General features: G+C 41.2%; 1 protein-coding gene across 9 annotated transcripts in view; it reads right to left on the bottom strand.

The window, feature by feature from the left end:
* Positions 1-25000, bottom strand: part of KCNJ15 (potassium inwardly rectifying channel subfamily J member 15) — an 85845-nt gene that overhangs the window by 52108 nt on the left and 8737 nt on the right. The window contains exons 1-2 of one of the 9 annotated variants that reach the window (XM_030913868.1): positions 18745-19828; positions 17462-17562 (exon numbers count right to left, since the gene is read on the bottom strand). The exons of 1 other annotated variant lie outside the window; for it this stretch is intronic. The gene's annotated coding sequence lies outside the window, so the exon portion shown is untranslated. Of the gene's footprint in view, positions 1-4893; positions 11388-17461; positions 17563-18744; positions 19829-25000 lie in introns of those variants that run through there. 7 more of the 9 variants (XM_010368716.2, XR_004052469.1, XR_004052470.1 and 4 more) reach the window with 7 other exon arrangements.

The following is a 25000-nucleotide window of genomic DNA, read 5'->3' as shown; positions in this document are numbered from 1 at the left end:
AGAAAGCAAGATTCAGGGAGCTGACCTTGCATTTTTTGGGAAAGAGGTCTAAGATGAAGCAAGATATCAATCTGCAAATATTTGAAAATGTAAACATCACTGAGTGAGAACATTATTTGTCCTGGTAGGCATGGGTTTAGCCAGCATTTCTACCAAGAAATGACACAATTAACTGCTATCAAAAATTGGAAACAGCGTTAATAGAAACTAAGGAATAAAGAGGAAGGCTTCTCACCAGAGACACAGATATTCCACTGGGGCAAGCCCTCAAGTCTGCTCGAGAAGATGCTTATTATTCATGCATTCAGTACCATTCTAGGGTCTAGTGGCACAACTAGCATAACGTTCTTTAAGTTTTAAGTTGGGGGCTTCTCAAGTGGAAAAAGTGCACAGTTAATTTCAGTACTCACATACTCTACCATAGGAAACGCAGCTTTGATAGCATCTTACCCTTGGGCTGAGATATGACCTAAAGATTCAAGTACAAGAACCTACCTTTCATGGCAAGGTGCCAATGAAGCAAGAAACATTCTAGACAGCATTGAGATCAGTTTTCCATATATCACTGATCACTAGATACGGATAAGCATGATTGGTATTTTTTGCTTATCATTTTTCAGTTATTGAGAGGGCAGCCAGCAGCTAAAATTTACATAAATTAATTCAACCATTCATTCAAGAGACAAGTATCAGGCCTTTACTATGTATGACGCAGAGTGAATTTACCAAGAAGTTAATGAACTCAGCTTCAGGGTTCCTCACTTGCTCAGGTCCTATCCAAATCCTTGTACCTAATAGTACAGTCCTCATTTTGCATTTGTTTTCTCTAAAGAAAGCCCCCAAATTGTGCTGTCTTAAGGGTCCATAAAATCTTCATCAGCCTCCAGTACAGACACTAGAAAAAATGCACATCATTTCCATAGCCATCCGCCCGACACCAGGGCAGCTCCGACTGAAGCAGGATGCGAGTGAAACCAAAACCCAGGCATCCTAAGAATGGCACTCCCCGCTGCAGTGTTCCTACTCTGCGTCACCCTCGTTTTTGTTTGATGGCCCAGCAGTGACTCTGAGGATCCGTGTTATCTGTAATCCCAGGGACGTGGACAGGCTCAGGATGTCTGAACTCTGAATGAGGGAATCAGTGGCCAACACAGCCGCTGTGACTTCTGGCCAGGCTACTACGAGAGGGCCTGCTTGGTTGGTTCAATGTGGATCCCTACACATTGACTGCTCTGAATTTGAGCTGTGGGGTGGTAGAGACGGAATCAAACAAAACCTGGGTTATTCTGTTGCTAATTCTTTCCAGTGTTCCCTCTGTAGGTCCTCAGTCCTAAGGTAGTACAGACATGTCCTTCCACTCAACTGCTCCCTACTGTAAACGATCGGGTGGCTGGCACATGCGTGTTTTGTATCAAAACGCAAATCTTTGTCCTTCTCCTGCATCTTCTGACGTGAGCATGATCATGTGACCCTGATTCATCTTTGTATAGTGGCTAAATATCTGGAATTGTGTGCTTTAGAATTTTACTTCTAGAAGCATGAACTGTGTTCTGGAATTAGGTCAAGTGTGAACTTCTGGATTCAAATTGGATGGTGGTGGCATTGGTTTATTGATCTCTTCTCTAGTTAAGGCACAATGCCCATCAAGACAAATGCAGATACACAAACTCCTCATGGAGCTCTGACCTTTCCCTTGTGAGAACAGCACAGGTGTTTCTGATTGAAAGTCTCCCTGGGAACGTGACAGAATTCACTATGTGTATTCCAGCTGCATTACGATGAGTGGAAATCCCCCTACTATCATCTGAATTAATCCAGAGACGTGTTCCAGAGGCTACACTTGTCAAGTTCAACTTTCTTGCCTGGCCTTTTTATCAGAAATATCTGTTCTCTCATTTTTTTTTCTTTCATTTCAACAGAGTAATATTTAGCAAATAAAACTTCTTAAATGGAGAATCGAGGACATAGAGGGAGAGAAACTAAGTTATAACTTACAAATAAAGGTTCCAAGAAAGAATTTCCATTTCCTAAATGTTTATAAACCCTTATTTATGAAGTATAACTTAGTTTCTCTCCCTCTCTGCCCTTAGTTCTCCTTTTAAAGGTGGGAGCAGGCTCCCTGTGTTCCTTTGGGGAAGATTTAGCACTTCTTAGATTGCTTGTCTCTGGAGCTACTACCAGGTCATACGGCTCCTCACCTGTCTGCAAAACTGGCACCAGGAAGTTACCTGAGCCAGGTGTGTTGGGTCAGACCTGTCTCCCTCCAGGGCACTGCATCCTTGAGGGGCACAGAGTAAGGCCCACCCTTGGTTCACTTTGTTCTAGATCCAGACCTGCCTGGCCTTATCCCACCATCAACTGCACCAAAAGTCTCACTCCTGAGGTGGCTTTTATGAGATAAAGGTAAAGGAGAGAAAGGAGAGAAGACAGACAATAACCTCTGACTGACTTGCCTCTTGTATTTGCCCATGAATAAGGAACAAACTCATCTTTGGAGACATAAAAGTTAATATTAACTCATGTAATAGCTTTCTGACAATTTCAGTGTGAGATTATTTTTACTTGAAAGAATTAAAACAACACATTTAGAGATACACGATTTAATCTGGGGTGCAATGGTTGAATTGTTGCAGGGAAAAAAATAACGATAGCTGTATGACTTACATATTAAAGACTGAAGAAAATGACTAGGGAGGTGTATATGCCCTCAACACGCATTCCCAAGGACCAGTCATTTACAGTTTTGTCATGCTTACAGCTCAGTCTCTGGACTGTTAGGTTGGCTCTAAGACTCTGACGCATCCACCACGCAACTACATTTCATAAGCAACCCTGAACTCTGAGGCAAAGTATGCAAAAAAGTTCGTGGGTTGCTTCGAGTCTCTAAACAGATGAGAGGAGATTGGACAGGAAAGGATATTTCAAGGATTTGGCATGTACTGATTAAATCCGAATAACTTTGCCTCTCTATTCCATGTCTAAAGTCACATATTGGTGGGTTTTCTTGTACCAAGTATGTCATTGTTATTCAGGTATATAATTGCACACACACACACACACACACACACACGCCCCAAGAAAGCACAGCCCTTTCGAGATTTCCTCGATGCAGAAGCAGAGTGAGGTTGTGCTGAGCCTTGTGGGAAAGAGCCCGGAGACCTGCTTTTGTTGGCTTCTCAGGTTTGCTGGCATATGCAGCCTGGGGTCTTGCTCTCTTTCCCCCCAAAACACTGGCTGTCTGCACTGGTGAGAAGTGTGATGAGAGGAAATTGGGGAAATAAGACTTTCTGTAAAATGACCACAACTGTTAGTGGGAGGAAGGACTGGAAAGATGGAGAGGGGACGTTTTAGAAAAATGTGTTTTCCTTAAGCAACCAGAATCACAAAGTTCAACTAAGGCAATTTCTCTAAAACCCCCAGACTATTTATACATTTATTTAATTCAGTGAAGAAAGGTCTGTTCCGTTATTTGATGAGTGTTTCTGACATGCTGCTACCGACAATTTGGTTAAACTCTTCTGCTCTTCAGTATTTTGGGAAGACTTGCCTTGTTACCTCTGGGTGGATGGTCATTTATTATATTAACAGTTAGAGAAGGAGAAAAACTGCTAAAAAGTAAAACCCTAGAAGGTATGGAAAGAAAGAACAGCGCCCGGGGAAACTGTGTGTGAGGTAAGTGCTTGCTTACTTAATTACTCGGCTGGAAGTGTCTCTGATACTGTATTTAGTTTTCACAAAATGATGGTATTTAAAAATGTATTATAGTTTTATGGGACACTTTTCTTTTGATTTTTAGGACAATTTTAAATAGGAGAGAATTTGTCACCTAAGGCTGTTACTGCTGATTGTTTCATATTTGTTTAAACATTCATGAGAGGACAAAATAAGATAGGATTGGGGATAACAGTTGATCATGCATGCATGTGAGTGTGTGTGTGTGATCCTGAGGTTGCTAAAAAAATAGATACTAAGAATCACTTGGATTTTTTTTTTTCCAAAATCCCTCTTACAGGTTAAAGGGAAAAAGATTAAGATATGTTCAGATAAAAATAAATCTAAACATTTGAATTAATGGTACACATTTTTGGTCTTTAGTTTTCCAGTTAAATACTACATTCGTTGTAAGTTTTCTAACCTGTGGGTTAAAGAAATTATGAGGTCAATAAACGTCTATTGAACAATAAATTCTTATTTCCTTCAAGCGACTAAATGCGGAAGTACAGAGGAGACAAACGTTGGCGTTACAGGAGCAATGTGGAAATTTCACCCAGTATAACATTTATTAGCCGAGGATAGTCTAAACTCTCACGAAATTACACACAGATTAAAAAACATATTAATCATGGGTCGTGAACACAGTTCATAATGTTTCCAAAGTCAGGATTGTTTACATTCCATACACCTACCACAGAAAACTTACATAACTTTTCTTATAAGGATAGGTAACAGATTTTAAAATATTCCAGCGAGGTTTCGCCTTACGGCAATCCAAACTGATTTCCCCACTGACAAAGGAAAGTAACTGCTTCAGAATTAGCCAAAGAACTATGCAATCGCTGAAAATCAATAACAAACTTGCTCTGACAGACCCTTGCAAAGGGAAGTCGGAGTAATTCTCCTGCGAGCTAGACCCCCGTAGACCCACAGCAAACAAGACAACATCTGGATATTGTTTCACGAGCAAGAATAAAACACTTTTTTTATCCCATCATTAAGTAAAATCCCATTTTCCACATGCAAACAGCACTTGTAAATTCCATGAGTGTCTTGAATGATTTAAATAAGTTTTAAAAGAATCAAATGTTTTCATTACCTTTAGAAGTAAAGTTTTTCAAAAATACCTCCAGCATGCCACATGCCCCAGAATTGACATAAGCACTGTGTACCTCTTACCTGCAAAGACGGAAGAGTGCAGACTCCTGGCTGGATGGGGAGTTATGTCAAGTCAGAGAAATGCTCAGTCCTGACAGGTTGCCTTGGGAAAGATAGGTGTTTAGGGTTCCTCAAAATGAAGAAAACTCTCTCACTGTTCACTGTCAGTCAAAAACAAGTTGGTACAAGTTTGAGTAAGAATTACCTGGAGAACTAAAGAGAGAAAGAAAGAGATTGGGAGACATTGGGCAGACGAGGGAGGGACAAGGAAGGAGGGAGGGAGGGAGGAAAGGAGAGAAAGTGAGAGACAGAGAGAGAGAGAGAGAGTGGGGGAGAAAGAGAGAGAGAAGGAATCTGAGAAAGGAGACCATGATGTCAGCATGTCTTAAGGTCTTAAGGAAATCTACAGACCAGCACAGGATTCTAGTGGGCATCCAGTCCAGGCTCTCCAAACACCTGTGCGAAAGAAAACTGATGCCTTTTAAAGAATGCCAGTTAATCTTTGAAGAAACTTGGGCCACTCTTATCAAAGCTTTTTTAAGGTCCCTTTGGCTAAGTAAACTATAAATAAATAACCAGATTACCTTTTCTAACAATCTCTCCTTTATCCCATGTTTTCTTTTTCTCTTTCCTCTCTCCTCCCCAAATGAATATTAACAAAACCTCTTGCCTCCTGGGGGAATCAGAACGAACCCATACAGACTATACCTATATTAAACATACTTAAGCAAAGTGCCACAAGGGAAACTCATGTTTTTAGCTCAACCCTCTTATTGAGCTGATTTTTCTTCCATCACCCCTACTTTCCCTGATAAATATATTATATATATGTGTGTGTGTGTGTGTGTGTGTGTGTGTGTGTGTGTGTGTGTGTGTGTATAAAGAAGCTGAATAGACACGGGCAAAATTGGGTTCTTCTGGATCATGGAAATTGGGCTTGGGGATATGTGTTGGAATCTGGGTTCCAGCATTCTTGCATAGTCTGGCATCTTTATGAGAAATGGTCAGAATTCCATCCTTGAAGCAGGCTTCTAATGGAAGATCTCTGGAAGCAGAAGCAGGAAGCTTCTTTCGGGAATGAGGTTATATGTCCATCCTACGCAAAGTGACTCTTGCAGCCACCACATCAAGGGAGGCCAGCCCAAGGCTCATGTGCTCTCCTGGCCTTCTCATAGCCAGAGTGCATGGGGACCGTGTTCAATCCTAAGAGATGGAATGGATTTTTCACAAGTACTTCCCCTAGAGAGAGCCCTCTACACTGGTCCAAAGGCAATGCCAAGAGACACAAAGGGTTTCTTTCCCATGGGAGACAATGATACATCCACATGTCCCCTGCCCAGGCACCTCGGTGGGGCCAGGCCACTGCATCTGGTTTGACATAGAGCAGACAGGGTGAGGAACGCCTTGCTTCTGTTGGAAATGAATGATACTTCCTCTCACCAGAGTACTGGGCTCCGCAATTCACCCCAAGTGCAGCTGCTGCTGCTCTGGGTGCTTGAACTAAATGGGAGCTGCAAGGGATGGGGTGTCATTCTGCCTTTAGGAAGGAAGGGCTGAGAACTCCTCATTTTCTCCCCCTAATCATTCCATTTCTGTTTTCCCAGTGGAGATGGTATGCCTCAGTCTCCTTCTCTTTTGCCCTTTCCCTGGAAGCAAGAGACTCCTTTTCAGCCTGGGAGCTTAAATGGTGGCCCTGGAAAGCAGACACTGGGCTCCCAGGGGTTTAGGGCAGGAGGATGAAGAAGCCACACAAGATTTGGACTTCTTAAAGCTGGTGCAGCTTTACTCCAGCAGTCTAGAATCAGATAGTTCTCCCGCGAGGATATGCTAAAAGTCTCATAGAAAACGAGTAAGCACAGAGGTGAAGAACAATGAAAGAGGGAAAACTGAGAAGTAAAGGATCTGAGTATATACCAGCTACTCAGGTGGGATGATTTGCAGGGGCTATTTCCTCGGCCTGGAATGGTCCCCTCTGGCCTTCATTCACTGAGCTGACTCATTGTTCAGGTCCTAGCCCGAATGGCACCTCCTGTGGGAGGTCCTTACCTGATCTGGTCCCGATCCAACTCCGTGCCCCAAGACTCCCTTTTGTTGTGTATCTCACTTACCACTGCCTGAAGCGGCCCTAAAGCTTTTCCGTTTACCGTCTGTGTTCCAGTCTAAAGCTCAATGGTACCTGTCTCGTTCACCAAACATCTTTCCAGCAATATCTGGCACATCATAGTCCCTCAAAAAATATGCATATTTGTCAAGTGGGTTGATAAAAGATTACATATGGAAGATATGATTTGTTCCCATGGAACTTTAGCTATCTCCTTATATTTAATCTGTATATCCAGCTTCAGCTTTACTTAATAAACTAACATTTGAACACCTTTTTTCAATTTGTAAAACACTGCCAGAAATGTTGTTAATTCCATGCTCAGACCAAAATGTAGGCTTGATTAGTTGTATTTTAAGGGCAAGGAGATGGAAGCCAAAGAATGTAAGAGATTTGTGCAAAGTCACACAGCTACAGAGCTGTTTTGAGCTCTTTTCACTTTCAGTCCATGCATTTTTCATCATTGTACATTTTTCTTAAATTCTTATATTTTGAGCATACATATGCATGCGTAGCTTCTTCTCAGCATTGAGTTACACACTGCATGAATTATAACCATAGTTTAATACTCCTGGAAGTTTTAGTTCTTGCAGGACCATAAGCAGTAGAGCAGATACTCATTTATAACAATCTTAAAGATGATGGAAGGAGAAAATGAATCCGGAGTAGTATAAATACATTTTAAAGTTTAAATGCTAAGACAATGTTCTTGATTTTTGGTGATGTTTACCTGTTTTTGTTACTTTTCATTTGGTGATATGTCAACAATTAGATTTTGAGTCTGCAGATCTGACAGTTTACCAAAGGAGATGAGACATTATAAATGTATGACTGCAGGGTTGAGTGGTGAGTGGGGAAATTCTAAAATGTGCGTCTATGTGACTTCTGTCATAAAGGCTGGGCCCTTTTAGCATGCTTTAACAACTGAATGATCTAAGTATTTCTGGAAATTTCTGAAGCCGACTAAGGGAAATATGACAAACTGTTAATCCTGACAAAATAATATTTTCTACCATCCAATCTCTCTCTCATCCAATGAGTAAAATCTGTTTCACAATCTGGTTCTAAAGAGTAGAGCGGGAAATCTACTGTATAAGATTACATGAAATAACATAGCTAATCATTTCACAATTGAACATGGTTAATTTTAATGACCTTTTAGCCGAAAATAAAAACAAATATAAATGACTGTTCAGCAAATTGTGTTTCTTTCTTTCTGCTCCCCCACCCCCATCTCTACAGTTAACTGAAAGAAATACTCTTACATGTGTCAAATTTGCATAGAAAATACATAGAAGTCTGAATCTTTCTACAAAGATCTGAAAAGACATCTGAATACTGGGCAGAAAAGTTAATAAGAACCAATTTTTTCAAGAGAACTGTTTCCCAAGAATAATTTCCAAAAAAGAAAATAAAATTGCTATAATGTTTCCAATCCTCATCTTGGCTTGAATCAAGACATAAAAAACCTTAAAGTGTGATGAGAGGGAAAAAAATATTTTTACCTTGGAATAAATTCTATTTAAGTTGGGTTAGATATGGAGCTATTTATGGAAGCTTACAACAGTTCTTAAAACTTCATCAGACTCTCCCGTGAATCTAGCAGCTTAACAAGCCCTCCACAGGTGCAGCATGATATGGCCAGCTGTCTCCAGTTTGTTCTCACCATCCTTATCCTAGAAGTATTGAAAATGATCCCTTGAATATAGGTGAGTCTTGAAGAATAACGTGTACCCATTGCCAGACCTCACAGGCCAGAGGTGAGGACCTACTTGCCTTTGGGTCTTTCTAGCAAGAAGCTTGCTCTAGGAAGCCACAAAATTAAAATCTTGTCTGGGGTTAGATTATATGGAAGTAGACGTTGAAACAAAAATGCACACGCAATTTATTAAAGTAGTACTCCCAGGAGGAACCCAAAGTGGTGTGGGGAAAGCAAGTTAGCAAGGGAAGAAGCTGGGGTACAATTTTAGGACAAGGACAAGACCCAGTCCCTGCCTAATCCTGGGGAGGGAGTTCTGGAGTGAAAATAGCATCCTCGGTAAGAGAGCTGGGCTTCCGTGATGCTGCCCATCAGTCTTTGACTGAGAGTAGAAAGGAAACATGCAATTTCCCAAGGGCTCTGGCTTCCTGCATCCACAACGGAAGTGGAAGCGGCTCCCATAGCCCGAGGGCAATCTTATGAAGATGGTGGTAGGGGCAGCAGGCTGTTAAAATTAATACACACACAGAAGCACCGGAATGGGCTCTCAGAAGCAGTGCAGAACATTCACAGGGCTTGGGGCAGACTCCCAGCAGCACTGGCTACGATGGCTAATCCTGTGAGTGCTGGAATGTTTTCCAATCCATGGTGCGGGTGCTGTCACTACCCCTAACCATCGCTCCCCACTCCCTCCATATTCCCATCCTCCTCCACTCTGTCAGTTTCCCAATTGTGGTTGGGAAATCGTGAATTTCAGCACTAAAATGTGGAATTCCATTTAAGATACACGAGATTTTATTATGCATATGGTCTTTTCCTCAAAATGCCAGGAGAATCCTAGCAGGGCTTTCTTGTTACTAATAGAAACTTTTGTTATTGGAATCATGTCAATTTAGTTTGATTAGTAGCTAAATCAGATGCCTTCTCTTTGCTGAGTTCCAAAGAGCCTCCAGTTCCTCAACTGGAGTAAACTGTATAGTTCAGCAGAAAGATGGACAAATAGCTAACCATGATATAGTGTGATAAGTGTTATAGGACCATAATATTCTAGAAGCCCACAGGAAAGGGAATTGACTCTACCTGGGAGTTTGAAGGTAGCCTTCCAGAGGTGGGAACAATTGAGTGCAGGCCACAAGATTTCCATAGGTGGAGACAAAGTAGGGTTGTTGACATTCCAGGAAAAATGAAGAGCAAATAATTAAAGATTATTTAAGTAAAGATTAAAAGAGCCAAGTGATCTGACCTCTGGGACAGCTTAGCAATGTAACTCTAGCCTTAGCCTCATGGAGTTTAGACAGCAAGAAATCACAAGAAAAATGGCTTTGGTTATAGAATCGCCTGTCTCCCCTTGTCCCTTAGCTTTCCCTTGGGAGAAGCAAATGGGGCTGAAAGCAACCTCCAGCCTCCCACTGGAGGCTTCCCCATCTTCCCACCACCTACCACCCTCAACACAAAGCGTTCCTCCTCAGGAAGACATGGAAGCTATTTCATCGAAGTTCTCCTTAAATGAGATGGTTCAAAAATTATCCAAAAGTGCAAAACTTACTTAATAAAAATGTTACCTTCAAGTCATCCCTGTGTAAGGTGACCAATGATCCTGGTTTTCCACTGACTGCCCTGGTTTTAACACTTAAAGTCCCGCATCCTAAGAAATCCCCTACTCGCTGGCAAATTGCGATGCTGGGTCACCCTATTCCTCTGTGTGTCCTCAGCTCTTTTGAAGTCAGCTGTTAAATGTAATAAAAAATAATTGGAAAATGAAAGCATTAATACAGGCCTGATATCCTAATTTGTTAGCACTGAGTGCACATTTGCCACGGCATCTGTAAAATCTAACTTTGTCAGGAGGGAATGTATATACTTAAAAGTTGGGTGCATGAAGTGCCCACCTTGCTCTATAGGGGCTCCGTATGGAAGTGTCCTTTAAACTTCTACTGGAGTTAGTTGGTGATTCTAGGTCCCTATCAGCAGCATGGCTTCAGAATTGAGAAACTGTGAAGCAACCACTGACATGAACCCAAGGGTGATCCGGTTTCCTCTTGCTTTATTCAAATTGAACTTTATTCCTTTACTGTTGTTGGTGCAACCTTACACCACATGTTAAATACACACCGTTCGTGCCTGGTTCACCTCAGACAGGCTTTTACCAAGTGAACTATTTTGTGGCAATTCCCATCCAAGAAGGGATATGATAATGACTGTTTTCCACCATTGACAGTGTGGGCTGGCAAATAGAAAAGCAGTATCTGCTAAGTATAGTTACCTTCTCCAGCCCACTGCAACCAGAGAAATCCCGCCTTGCTTTGAAAGCCTCACTGGATCATTCATCAGGCAATGTGTGGCGTGCTGGCTTGTATTACCCCCACCTCTTCTATTGTTGTCTTATTGTGGTTTAACTCTGAATCAACTGTACAGGGAGCCTCCTAGGCCAGACGGTGAGGTATGTGTGCCGTGGACCCTATCTCTACCAGATGGCCAGACACATTGTCTTACATACAACAGATTGACTTTGAACCCAACACTCCAAGACCCACTTTACAATATTTGAAATAGAATATTACAGAAAATGCAATTATCACCCTGAATAATTTCAAAGATCAACTGGGGAAAACAAAAGTAGTGATTCATTCTACATGTCCTTCCATTTTCATATTTTAGCAATTGGTGCTTGATTGATGATCAATCACACATTTCAGCTTTAAAAACATTGACAAACCTGAGAGAAACAAGAAATGGGGAAAGGATTCCCTATTTAATAAATGGTGCTGGGAAAATTGGCTAGCCATAAGTAGAAAGCTGAAACTGGATCCTTTCCTTATTCCTTATACAAAAATTAATTCAAGATGGATTAGAGACTTAAATGTTAGACCTAATACCATAAAAACCCTAGAAGAAAACCTAGGTAGTACCATTCAGGACATAGGCATGGGCAAGGACTTCATGTCTAAAACACCAAAAGCAACGGCAGCAAAAGCCAAAATTGACAAATGGGATCTAATTAAACTAAAGAGCTTCTACACAGCAAAAGAAACTACCATCAGAGTGAACAGGCAACCTACAGAATGGGAGAAAATTTGTGCAATCTACTCATCTGACAAAGGGCTGATATCTAGAACCTACAAAGAACTCAAACAAATTTACAAGAAAAAAACAACCCCACCAAAAAGTGGGCAAAAGATATGAACAGACATTTCTCAAAAGAAGACATTCATACAGCCAACAGACACATGAAAAAATGCTCATCATCACTCGCCATCAGAGAAATGCAAATCAAAACCACAATGAGATACCATCTCACACCAGTTAGAATGGCAATCATTAAAATGTCAGGAAACAACAGGTGCTGGAGAGGATGTGGAGAAATAGGAACACTTTTACACTGTTGGTGGGATTGTAAACTAGTTCAACCATTATGGAAAACAGTATGGCAATTCCTCAAGGATCTAGAACTAGATGTACCATATGACCCAGCCATCCCACTACTGGGTATATACCCAAAGGATTATAAATCATGCTGCTATAAAGACACATGCACACGTATGTTTATTGCGGCACTATTCACAATAGCAAAGACTTGGAATCAACCCAAATGTCCATCTGTGACAGACTGGATTAAGAAAATGTGGCACATATACACCATGGAATACTATGCAGCCATAAAAAAGGATGAGTTTGCATCCTTTGTAGGGACATGGATGCAGCTGGAAACCATCATTCTTAGCAAACTATCACAAGAACAGAAAACCAAGCACCGCAGGTTCTCACTCATAGGTGGGAACTGAACAATGAGATCACTTGGACTCAGGAAGGGGAACATCACACACCAGGGCCTATCATGGGGAGGCGGGAGGGGGGAGGGATTGCATTGGAAGTTATACCTGATATAAATGACGAATTGATGGGTGCTGACGAGTTGATGGGTGCAGCACACCAACATGGCACAAGTATACATATGTAACAAACCTGCACGTTATGCACATGTACCCTAGAACTTAAAGTATTAAAAAAAAAAAAAAAATCACCGAGCCAATGGAATATCTGCCTTTCAAGGTGACAATATCAATGGACAGGCCAGGTGTTTGATTCTACCTGCTGGATTCAGGCACGCCTTTCATCACCAAGTTCCATCAAACTGTCTGAAGAATGTGAACCTCCAGATCCCTCCTGTCCTGATATTTGTTGCTATGACATTTCAATTCCTGAGCATAGATCAGGCCTCTTTCACCCTTTTCCAAGTTTAGTTCTTGGCCTCTGGAAGAGCTAGCTGGGTGCACACTGCATGTTTTATGGCCCTTTATTTGCTCCAGCATGTAGTGATATTATTAGGCTGTAACGTCCTCATTTGTAACATCCTGAAACACTTCCCTATCAATCCATATAGTTTATCCCTCTAATATCCACACAGAAGAATGTCATTCAAACCCTAATTCTGCACCAATACCCCTCTTTCTACCTGGTATCAGTGCAAGAGGGCCTAGGAGAAGTCCCAGGTCTCTTCTTTGGTATTTATTATTAGCAGGAGAACTGGGTAAACAACTAGGTTTTTCACTTTGGGAGCTTTCCCATTGCAAAATTGTACCCTTTTGCCAAATATTCTAGTTATTGTGGAAAAACTGAGCAATGCAAATTGGCTAAGTTATGTAAAATGAAAGATCTCAGCCGAGTTGTCATAAAAATCTAAGAGACTTCACACTGAAGAACTAGCAGGAGTATAGAAAGGGGTGTTGTGAACTCAAACTCTCGACTATTAAATCCCACCTATTCCTTATCAGCCCTAGCAAGGCACAGGGGCTAATTCAACAAACATTTCCTAGAAAAGCCACAGCAAATATATTAAGCTAAAAATGAATTCGAAGAGAAAGTTGTCCAAGATCATCTTATTCTATCATTGCGCTTCAGCTTATCAAATGCGCATGTAGAGATGACGGAGACTCCAGCTGAAAAAGAGATGATAAAGAGTGCCTAGTAACAGGGTACTGGTTTTTCTTATTTTTCTTCTCCTTGACTGTCTGACCTGAAGAATAAAAGCTAGAGAATTATGACTGAGCCAAGGTCAGGCTTCTGAAATTGAAGTCATACATACAGCCTTCAGCTTCCTTGGTGTTTGACCACACCTATATGGACTAGACATGCAGCGACTGTATTTTCTTTCCTTCTTTATTAAGAAAAATTCCTGGAGTTGTTTCACCTCCATGGATTTATTCCTGATCACATGCTGGAGAATATTTCCTGTCTGTCATTCATTCTGTTCCACCGGCTTTGGTTTGCCCTTGTGGTTACCCTAACTCAGAGTGAAAGTTGAGTTATGACTGAAAACTCACCTCTGCTCACTTCCCTTCTGAAATCTGTGTGTACTTAGTAGGCAGCAGTAAATCTAAAGGTGCAGCCTTACCATTTATCAATCAGTAAATAACATATATCACCTAGTACATACATCAGAAAGAGTACTTGGGTTATCAATTTAAACAATCATTGCAATCTCTTGGGCAAACGTCATTATGTTTTGTTTTTCAAATTGCTCAGTTTTTCAAATTGGTATGTCTTATCTTGCCAGTCAAATCTCATTTTACAGTGCGGACACCAACAGCAAAATTGAACTGAAGTTGTAATTCTTGCCTTGGGACACTGAATTGTTACATTCTTTCTTCCTGGCAAGGAGTAAAGTCCACTGGGGGTGTGAGGGAGAAAAGTAGGTTTGGTCTTAGCTGTGGATTCAAATTCTAAAGCTGCTACTTACTAATTCAAAGACCTGAGGCAAGCGGATTGACTTATCTGAGATGGTTTTGCACCAGTGAACTGAGAAAAACAGTTTACCTCCCAGGGTCCTTACACAGTTTGGAGAAGGGAGGAACACACATGCACCACGTGTGTTCTGTCAGAAGACATCAGGGAATGAAGTTCCATGGTGAGGGGCCAAGGTGGCCCACATCAAGGTCCTCTTCCTTATGGTTGCACTCCGACAGGGAGCTCCGTTTTACCTGAAAACTCACCTCTAGGAAGGATCACGTGCAAAGTCATCTTATAATACGGGAGTTCTCATCTCCTCTCATGTTTGAATTGTGGGACACAGAAGCCATGCACTTCAGTTCCTTCAAGATCTGCTGTTTTCACTAGAACGTATGCAGAGATCCTGAGCTGCCTTAAAATATCTTAAACAATTTGCATGCCCTCGAAGTGCTGCTGCACCTCCCAGGGAGAGCAATGTAGGTACTAGGCTTTTCTGAATCTTATTCTAGTTATTTTATTGTCCAACCACTTGAGTAGTCAAATAGTTTAGATTACTTGAATAAATATAATTTAATTAGTTTGCTCCTAGGAAACCAAGTTTTATCATGCCAGTTTTCCTGAAGTGCCTTGCATCGTACTGATAAGCTATAAGGTTTGTGCCACTTAGTTAACTTTCTTGGCTTTTATAGGATGTACGTATTCCCAGCAATCAAGTATGAGAATCTATCTCCTATCTTGGTTACAGAACTTAACGAAATATTTGTCGCTGCTCAGTTACCCCTTCTGTTCATTTGTTGACAAAGTGCTTACACCACCTGACACTGAATCGAGTACCAGATATAATTTCTGTGCTGCTGTGTCAAGGTGCAAAGATATGTCTGCTATTTGCTGTTCCTTGTGATGTGGTGTGCTTTTACTAGCAATAAGTTTATTGCTAGTAGAAATGCACCTGGACGGGGTGAACATAGCTCAAGTTTGGAAACAATAACACTTGTCAGTTCACTGAGTCCTAGAGATGGAATTTTAGTTCAGTTAACAGGGAAGCCCACGCCAGCAAGGTACTTTCTAGTGTTTGTTTGGTGTTGGAATTCTTCCTCAGATTGCAGTGAGTGGGGTGAGGTTGGGAGGCACAGGTGATGGGAAGCTTCTTTCATAGTTGCACACTGGACCATGTGAATGTTTATGGGGAACATGTGAGAACACAGAACGTAGGCACAAGCTGAAATAAAAATGACAATACTAATGCCAATCTTCCATCATAAGGCTAACCTTACATGTGGCCATGAAGAACATATGGGCATAGAGAGTAACAGAGAATTCTATTAACTTCAGCATTTTATTCAATCAGTCAATCCATCTACTTATATATCCATTCATCTATCTACCTACATATGCATGCATGCATGCATGCATGCATCCATCCATCTAGCCATCCCTCCATCTACCTATGCATCTACCATCCATCCATTTATCCATGCATCCATTTATTCATCTATCCATTTATCCATACATCCATTTATCCATCCATCCATCGTTCCATCCATCCATCCATCCATCCATCCATCCATCCATCCATCCATCCACCTATGCATCTATCCATCCATCCATTTATCCATACATCCATTTATCCATACATCCATCTACCTATGGATCCATCCACCTATGCATCCATCCACCCATCCATCCATCCGTTTATTCATACATCCATTTATTCATCCATCCATCCATCCATTTATCCATACATACATACATCCATTTATCCATCCATCCATCCATCCATCCATCCATCCATCCATCCATGTATCCATCCATCCATCTATTCATCCATCCATCCATCCATCCATCCATCCATCCATCCATCCATCCATCCACCTATGCATCCATCCATCCATCCATCCATCCATCCATCCATCCATCCATCCATCCATATACCTATGCATCCATGCATCTATCCATCCATCCATCCATCCACTTATACATCCATCAATCCTTCACTTTTTACTTTTATTAAATGACTTTGCCTCTATCTTAAAATTCAAGCTCAGTGTAACTTCTAACTTTGAAAGTTTCCTGTCATAAGAGCTAAGTTCAAGTGTGGTTCTCAATATGCATTTATTCTATTATGAACAGTAAATCTCTGATGTTAAATTTGCAGAGTAGGATTGGTATTACCAATCTGATAGATAAGCAGGTAAATAACAGGTCCCTTTAACCCCCACACACACACCCCCACATACCAGCCAGGTGCAAGTATTGTGGTAATAATGCAGACTAAGGTAAAACATAATTTACCATCTAAAGATCATGTTGAAATTCTGCTTGCTTTGTAATATGTTTCCTCTTTTTTTAAATTAAAATCAAGTATTGGAGAGATTCAGACTTTGTCTATGTTCTTAACACTAATCTTACTAGCATTCTAAAAATGTTACCTCCAGGTCACTATGACTCATCTCTTGAAGACCCCTAGCAGATAGCAGGGAATATGGAAATATTTGCATCCTTCACATGAGCTGCAATGAACTCAAAGCAAATCAAAAGCAGTCTCAGAATTTTTTTTTTGGCCTGAATTCCACTGGAAAGGTTCCTCAAAGTTAATCTTCAACATATAGGCCAACAATAACCAATACTCCTGGACCTGAATGAAACTGGCAACACACAAAAAACTCTAGTGAGCTTACAGCTTTAAGGATAATCAAGACTTCTTCAGTGGGCTTTATTCTCATTCTTGAGCCATTATCCAAAACAGCAAAGAAACGAGACCCTAGCCTAGATACATGATTCATTTTAGCTCTAATGATAACAGCTGCTATATGTTGAAGGTTTGCTATAGATCAGGAATTTGATTTAAATGCCTTATGTCTACCATGTCATTTAATTATGAATTCATTTTTATAGCACATTGACTATCATACCAATAAATCAGAGTATGTGAGATAGGTATTATTCTTCTTACTTTATAAATGATAAAACTAAGTCTTAAATTAAGTCACTTGCCCAAGGTCAAATAGTTGGTGATCTGAGAAGCAGAAATTCAAATCTTGATCTCACTTCACAGTCCTCACCTTGAATCGCTGTACTGGACAGCCAACTGTGAATTCAGTCTTTGTGAGTGATCTCAGGGTTAACTGGGCTGAAGTAATGGTTCTCACCACAAAAGAAAAGGCTAAAATGGCCAAAAATGAACATGTGTCAGGCAAAGTTCTGTTTGATTTCCAGCTGTAAACACCGTTCATCCTTTCTTTTTCCTTCCTTTCTTTCTTCCTTCTCCCTTCTCTCTTCCTCTCTTCCTTCCTTCCTTTCTTCTTTCTTTCTTTTTTCTTTCTTTTTCTTTCTTTTTCTTTCTTTCTTTTCTTTCTTTCCTTTCTCTTTCCCTTCCCTTCCTATCCCTTCCCTTCCTTTTCCTTCCTTCCTTCCTTCCTTCCTTCCTTCCTTCCTTCCTTCCTTCTTTCCTCCCTTCCTTTTCTTCCTTCCTCCCTCCCTCCCTGTCTTTCTCTCTCTCTCTCTCTCTCTCTCTCTCTCTCTCTCTCTTTCTTATAAATGGAATTACTTATAAGGATCTCATATCCTGGTTTCACATACAGTCTTATGAAGAGGTTCCCACCTGAAGAAATTGGAAGGCAGATGGTAGCCTTCCTTCTTTCTTTCCAGTACTATTTTTAGTATCATGATGTCATGAAGTAAAGCAGTGGCCCCAACCCTGACTACACATTAGAATCACCAAGAAAGAATCACTCATTGTTTAAATGTCCAAGAGATTCTGATTTCATTCGTCTGTGGTAGGGCCTGGACATCAATGTTGTTTGTAAGATCCTGAGATGACTGGAATGAAGCCAGGTTGAGAATCAGGGATATGGCCACACAGAGAGGACTTTGGGAATAGAACCAGGATGAGGTAAACTCCGATGCAGAATCCAGGTCTCCAGCCCCTGAGTCTCTCTCTCTGACTTCCTTCTGTTTGTAGACCCTGTGATGACGGCACCTGTAGAAACCTTCCATGGTCATGGAGGTGTCTGTGCTGTTTCCTGCACATCATGAATGAGTCACCAGCCCCTAAAGAGCATCTTAGACCAACAACACCGATGTGTTAACTAACTCAGGATGTGTCCAATTCCTTTAGCTGACTCTTTGGTCAGCTCCCAGACCACAGTCTGTTTCGTTGATTACATCTTATTAGAAAGAAAAGAGATTCAGAGTACCTGCTGGTAGTCATTCGTTCTGCAGATAATACCGTAAAAATTACAAGACTAACCATCACTGTCTCATTAGCAGCAGTCCTTCTCCTCCCAGGGCTTGGGAGGAGACAAGGTTTCCCAGGGGAGAAAAGATGTTCCCCTCCCCTACTTACTTGAGTTGTTGAATCCTAGGGTGTGCAGGGACTAAGATGGAACCAGAGATAATGATGTTTTTGGCATGGTTAGCGCTTGCTCAGTTCTATCGGAGGGGGCAGGTGGAGACTGGAGGTACTCTCAGTGTCCTCTCCTGTCAGGCACGTCAATAGCTCTCCCAGAGATAAACCCACTCCAGATCAGATAAGGGCACTGCCTGGATGAAATAGAAAGCACTCCCAGGAGATGCGGAAGTTAGTTTGGTAATAGTGAGGTGAGGAAAGACAATAGGTCTATATTCTGATCTTAAGGTTCAGTTCAGGTCAAGTTTCTGCACCAAGCCTGGGATGTCCCATGGTTCCTGCTTCCCTGGTATTTTTTTTAGCTTGAACTAAGAAACCGAAGTCCACCTCTTGGTCCTAAGTTGTATACAGACCTGGGGAGTGAGAAGGAGATACAATCTGGCTTATGTTACACAAAACACATCAAACTGGTACAATTCTTTCTTTCCCTCTTCTAGACTTTGGTGGGTAAGAAACCAGTTTAACCACAAAAAGCAGTCACTAGAGGCTTTGTCTCAGGTTCAGTTTGTGTAAACAAGATAGTCACAAAGACCAAAAAACCCGACTTTTTTAATAGGAGAAAAAAAAAAAAAAAAACACGGTTACATTTCTTAAGTGGGTCAAGCCTTACATAATCTAAAAATGAAATAAAGACCCAAGCTTGAGGGTCACTTAGAAAATCTTTATTCAAATAACAAATTCCCAACAATAGAAGTGAAACTTAAATGATCTCATGTAACTTACTCGGAAACATAGTGGAACCAAAGAGTTCATTTTTAGAAAACGGTTATTTTATGACAATAACTGTCTAGTGCCAGGCGAGCAAACTATAGCTCACCGGTCAAACGCAGCCTGCCATTTGTTTTTTGCAAATAAAGTTTCATTTCAAGACAGCCATGCCCATTCGTTCACAAATTGTTTATGGCTGTTTTCAGGCTAAAATGGCAGAGTTGCAGAGTTGTGATAAAGAAATCTAGGCCGGGCGTGGTGGCTCATGCCTATAATCCTAGCACTTTGGAAGGCTGAGACGGGCAGATCACCTGAGGTCAGGAGCTCGAGACCAGCCTGGCCAACATGACAAAACCCCGTCTCTACTAAAAATACAAAAATTAGCAGGGCGTGGTGGCAGGTAATCCCAGCTACTTGGGAGGCTGAGGCGGTAGAATCACTTGAACCTGGGAGGTGGAGGTTGCAGTGAGCTGAGATCATAAGATCACGCCACCGCACTCCAGTCTGGGCAACAGAGTGAGATTCCATCTCAAAAAAAAAAATAAAAAAGAAGAAGAAGTATGGCCGCAAAGCTCAAAATATTTACTAGCTGGACTTCTTTCAGAAAATGTTTGCCAACCCTTGATCTAGCAGATCAAATACTATAAAATACACATTTTGAAACAGCCTTTCTGGGGGAAAAAAGGTTATTTCCAACAAGTGATTATTGAGCACCTTTGTGTAAGTGTTATCCTGTGAATTTCAGGAAATAAAATGATGCATCTTTTATAATCCCGGCCTTAAGAAAATTACAGCCCAGCAGGAAAAAAAAAATTCAGAAAAGAAGATAAAAAATGTTAAAGTGTTAAAGCTCGAAAAGCCACCCAAAATCTTAACTTTCTAAAAACGTGGCCCAAATCTCAATAATTATAATGATAAGAAGATTAAAAGCAAGAGAAGTTCAATATCTGGACTGAAGTCACACAGCCAGGTAGAGAGGCAGGGACTTGAATCCCTGTCTTTGTTTCTTCCTTGCATACTACACCATTTGATTTAATCATTTTATTTGTTCAACATTTACCAGGTTTTAATTTAGCATCTACAGTGGGCCCGGCACCCTTCCGTAGGATATGGAGACTGCAATAAACAAAACACACTTCCTACCCTGACAAGCTTACTGTCTCTTTCCCTTAAGCTTATAAGTGAGCATACAAATAAATAGTTTGTGTAATGAAGATGTGGGCTGGGGGAACACAGAGCAGGTGAGGGTGATGGCAGGAGGGGAGGGTGTCCCTGATGAGGCTGCTGTTAGATAGAGCCTGGTGGGGATGGACGAGTCAGCCAAGAAGTTGCACAGAAAGCTTTAGTGGAGAAGGCCTCCAGAAGAGAGATGCTGGGGGTGTCAGGGGAGGTGCGAGGCCAAGGGCTTAGGGAAAGATGTCCTATAGAGCTTCATAGGCCATCTGAAGAACTTGAAATGGAGCTACTTCGGGCATTTAAAATAGTTCCAATGTTGGATAAAGCCCTGTCTCTTTAAACTCTTTGCCCCTGAGTGCTGTTTTGGTTGGGTCTCAAAGAGTATGTGTGTTAGTGTGTGGCAGGCACCATGGGGTCGGAGCCCCCATGTGCAATCCTGGTTCACAGTAATGCCAGCTCACTATCACTGGGGCAGAACCTGCATCAGAGAAGCAGCAGTGGAAACAGCGTGCATTTAGGATCAACTTCAAGTTGATTTGGGAAGCGCATAACTACCATATTGCTGGTTCCCTGGTTACATTTTATGTTTGGGTAAACAATCAAGAGATGGCATGAAAACTGCACATCCAAGTCTTGCCTGCACAAAACAAAATGACCAATTAACACGACGTGGATTAGAGGTGACTAGAGCCCAGAAGGGTGGCCGTGGGCTCCAGGATCATCAGCCTATTAAGAGTAAATCCTCTCTGGACAGTGGAAAGCAGTTTTTCAAACACCGACTCTAGGGCCATATGCACAGAGGGCAAAAAGGGAGCAAGGGAGCAAGTCATTTTTTTTTTTTTTTTTTTGGAGATGGAGTCTCACTCTGTCACCCAGGCTGGAGGGCAGTGGCACAATCTCGGCTCACTGCAACTTCCACCTCCCTAGTTCAAGCAATTCTCCTGCCTCAGTCTCCCGAGTAGCTGGGAGTACAGGTGCCCGCCACAATGCCTAGCTAATTTTTTTGTATTTTAGTGAAGACTGGGTTTCACTGTTGCCCAGGCTGGTCTTGAACTCCTAAGCTCAGGCAATCTGCCTGCCTCGGCCTCCCGAAGTGCTAGGATTACAGGCATGAGCCTTTGCGCCCAGCCGTGAGTCAGTCATTCTTAAATAATTTAGACTAAAATGTGAGATAATTCATGAAGGGTGGAAATCCCTGATTGATTTGATAGTATATTTTGCCCAGATTTATTTAGGTAGTTGCCTCAACACTTCACACTGTAACAAATTCGCTGTTGGTAGCAGAGGACCTGGAAATAAGATGCCAAGCTCATTTGTACAAGATGAAAATTCCACCATGCTGTCCCAGCAGACTGGGAGTGTCCAGCAGGCCCCGTCACAGAGACTGTGGGCTCACCCTACCCACTTGTGTTTTCAACTCTAATATCCCAACCTTTGCGGAGAAATCTAGAACAAGATCAATACTTCACTGCAGAGGGAGGTGGCTTGGATGTTTTGCATTTGGAGAAACTGCAAACCTGAAAATTATAGGAAGAAAAAGAAAAATCTTACCAAAGAGCAAACCAGACACTTGGCACCCACCCTCTGTGACGCAGGGCTCCCTGGCTGGCAGGAAAACCACAGTAAAGAACTGATTATGCTGTTAGAACGCATTCCATGGGCTGTCCAGGGCTATTTTTATTTTACAATAAGGTACAATATGTTCCATGATGTTCTCTATCCTGGGCATTTTTCCTTGTATTTGCATACTCATTAATCCCTGTAAATCACAGAGAATCTGTCAATAACTTGAACAAATTAACCAGATTTGGGTGTGTTTATTAACTTCAAGAGCAATGTTAATACAAATGTATAATTTTTATTATAAGCAGAACACCAGTGGCTGGTTCCACCTGTTGACTATGAAAGCCCTGAATGAGAGACATGCATTTCAAGAACTGAGCTCCAGGAAGACAGACTAAACGCCAAGGTTTTACAGACTAAATGCCAAAGTATGACGCTCATCAGCAAAAGGAATCGTATTTTTAAATCTTTTTTTTTTTTTAGAGAAGTGCAGTTTTGAAAATAATGTTTGGTCAAGTGCTATTTGGTCAAAAAATGTACTAAATCCATGTAATAGAGCATTCCAGGAACTTTACCCATAAGAAAATAAATGTTCCTGTTTTAACTTAGAATCCATAAAAATTAAAACTGTTTTGGAAGAAGGAATGGCTTCCCTGTAACATAATGGATATTCAACAACTCAGATGCATTTTGAGAACAACTTTCCATCCAACTCTAAAAGGAAAACAGACAACTGGTGTAAAATTACTCCTAAAGCCCAGACCATGTATTAATACTTGAGCTCAAGAAAAACTTCCTTGCTAATGCTTAACTTGTTATCTTAACCACTTTTGCTTTTTCAGAACTTCCTAGCTACTTTTTAACAATTTCCAATCAGGAAAACTGGCCAGAGTGGCTTCAAATACAGTCATTAGGCCTCTAAGGAAGGTCTAGACTTGATGAACTTTGCAAATTCCTCCTTGTTTTTATTCTTTGCAGACTTAGAAAAGTCTAGAGGTCAAGATGGGGTTTAGCCACCTGCAATGCTATGGTGGGAGTCTATATTTTTTGATGGCTATTAAAAAAAAAAAACAGGAAAGCAGCAATCACTGTAACAAAATGTGCTTGTACTTGGAGAAATAAAGGTAGAAAGAGGTAGAAAGAACCCATAAATTTAAGTACAACTATCAAACTATTCATGGAGAAAAAATAGGGCATGCACTCCAAAACTAGAGGCTCTCTAAGAAGCTGCAATAAAAACAATGCTCCTATATGCAAATTTGCGCCTCGTAAGAAAACGTAAATAAACCACAATTCTTGTTCTAATGTTTTAAGGTCAACTTTGCTGACAGGATCAGGAAACTTGAGCCAAACATCTGCATCAAATGATAAATTCATGGCAAAAATGTCCTATTTCCACTGCAGGGCAGTCACGGCAAAGCAGACATAAAAGAAACGTTTTCTCCTTTACTTAAAGTTGGGATATGGGCCCAAGCCGACTTCTTCACACTAGGAGTGGTGGCACTTGTATTTTGTTTGTAGCTCAATTTTTCACTTTAAGATAAGGTTGGCAGACCCACGATTTATCGTATCTTTGGTTTACTCACTGGCTTGCAAAGATCTTGTGCATCTATGCCATACCTTGTTCTCTGTGTATTCTTTCTAATTAGTTTTCCTAGGGTACCAAAAATGTGGTTGAAGTTAAGTGCCTTTTCTGCCTTTCCAGCTGCAATGGATTTTCTTTTTTTTTTTTTTTTTGAAGCTCATCAAGAGAATAAAGGGGAAAAAGGGGAAAAATAAAAATAAATCAGGACCCCAGAAGAGGCTTCTCAGGATGCATGTGCTCAGATTATCTGCCAAGGGAGTCCTCTAGACTGCTAGTTTTTGGGGAGATGGGGTCCCTGAGCCCAGAGCCGTAACTGGCTATTGAATTGAACATATTTTCTGACTTCGTGGCTTTGTGAACTTGGGGTTGTCAAACAGCAACCTGTGGGAACTGAGCAGCGGTCACAACCATCCAAGTTGTAAAATAAATGTCAAATCAAAGAGATTTCTGGTTGAATCCTTAGAGGTAAGTGTCAACATGCCTTCAGGGATACCTACCTCACTGAAATATTAAACACAAAAACAGCTAGTTCTGAATGCTTCTCCATCAGCTCCATAAACATAGATCTTTCTTCCTCCTCTAATAGCAAGCCAATAACCACCTTCTCAATGGAAAACGGTGTTTCTGCAAGTCGCCCTTCATCATTGCCCAGATATTTACTGTCATATTTGAAAAGTATTGATAGGGCTTTAACTTCCAGATCTTCCCAAGTGACTTGCTTTTCAACTGCGGAATTATTTTCAACCAGGGAGCAACATCTGAGTACAAAACTGTGAGAGAGAGAAAGGTAAAAGAGAGAACTGAAAGGGAGAATCATTTTTTACTATACTTTTGTTTTTCTACACCGTACTCTGAACAATAACATATTAGAAAGCACTTTTATCTAATCATTCTGACTCTTCTCCCCTCTTTTCCTTCCAGTGGGGAAAAAGACTTCCTCTTCTGAACAATCTTTCAGAGGACATTCCTCCTAGAGTTTAAAACATTACAGTCTTCAGAGCCCAGCGCCAATTCCGGATCAGCCCACAACCTGCCTTGGTTGCACGGCTTCATGGGTCACAAGGACTGGATGGACAAGTGCGTGTGCCTATTGACCGCCTTCTCCCAGCACATGAACCATGTCCCAGTGGCATTGCTGGAGATGGTCCGTGTCCTCTCAGT

The sequence above is a fragment of the Rhinopithecus roxellana genome, chromosome 13 (genome assembly GCF_007565055.1).
Source record: "Rhinopithecus roxellana isolate Shanxi Qingling chromosome 13, ASM756505v1, whole genome shotgun sequence".
In the NCBI taxonomy this organism is placed as follows: Eukaryota; Metazoa; Chordata; class Mammalia; order Primates; family Cercopithecidae; genus Rhinopithecus; species Rhinopithecus roxellana.
This window is presented reverse-complemented; position numbering and strand designations above follow the sequence as displayed.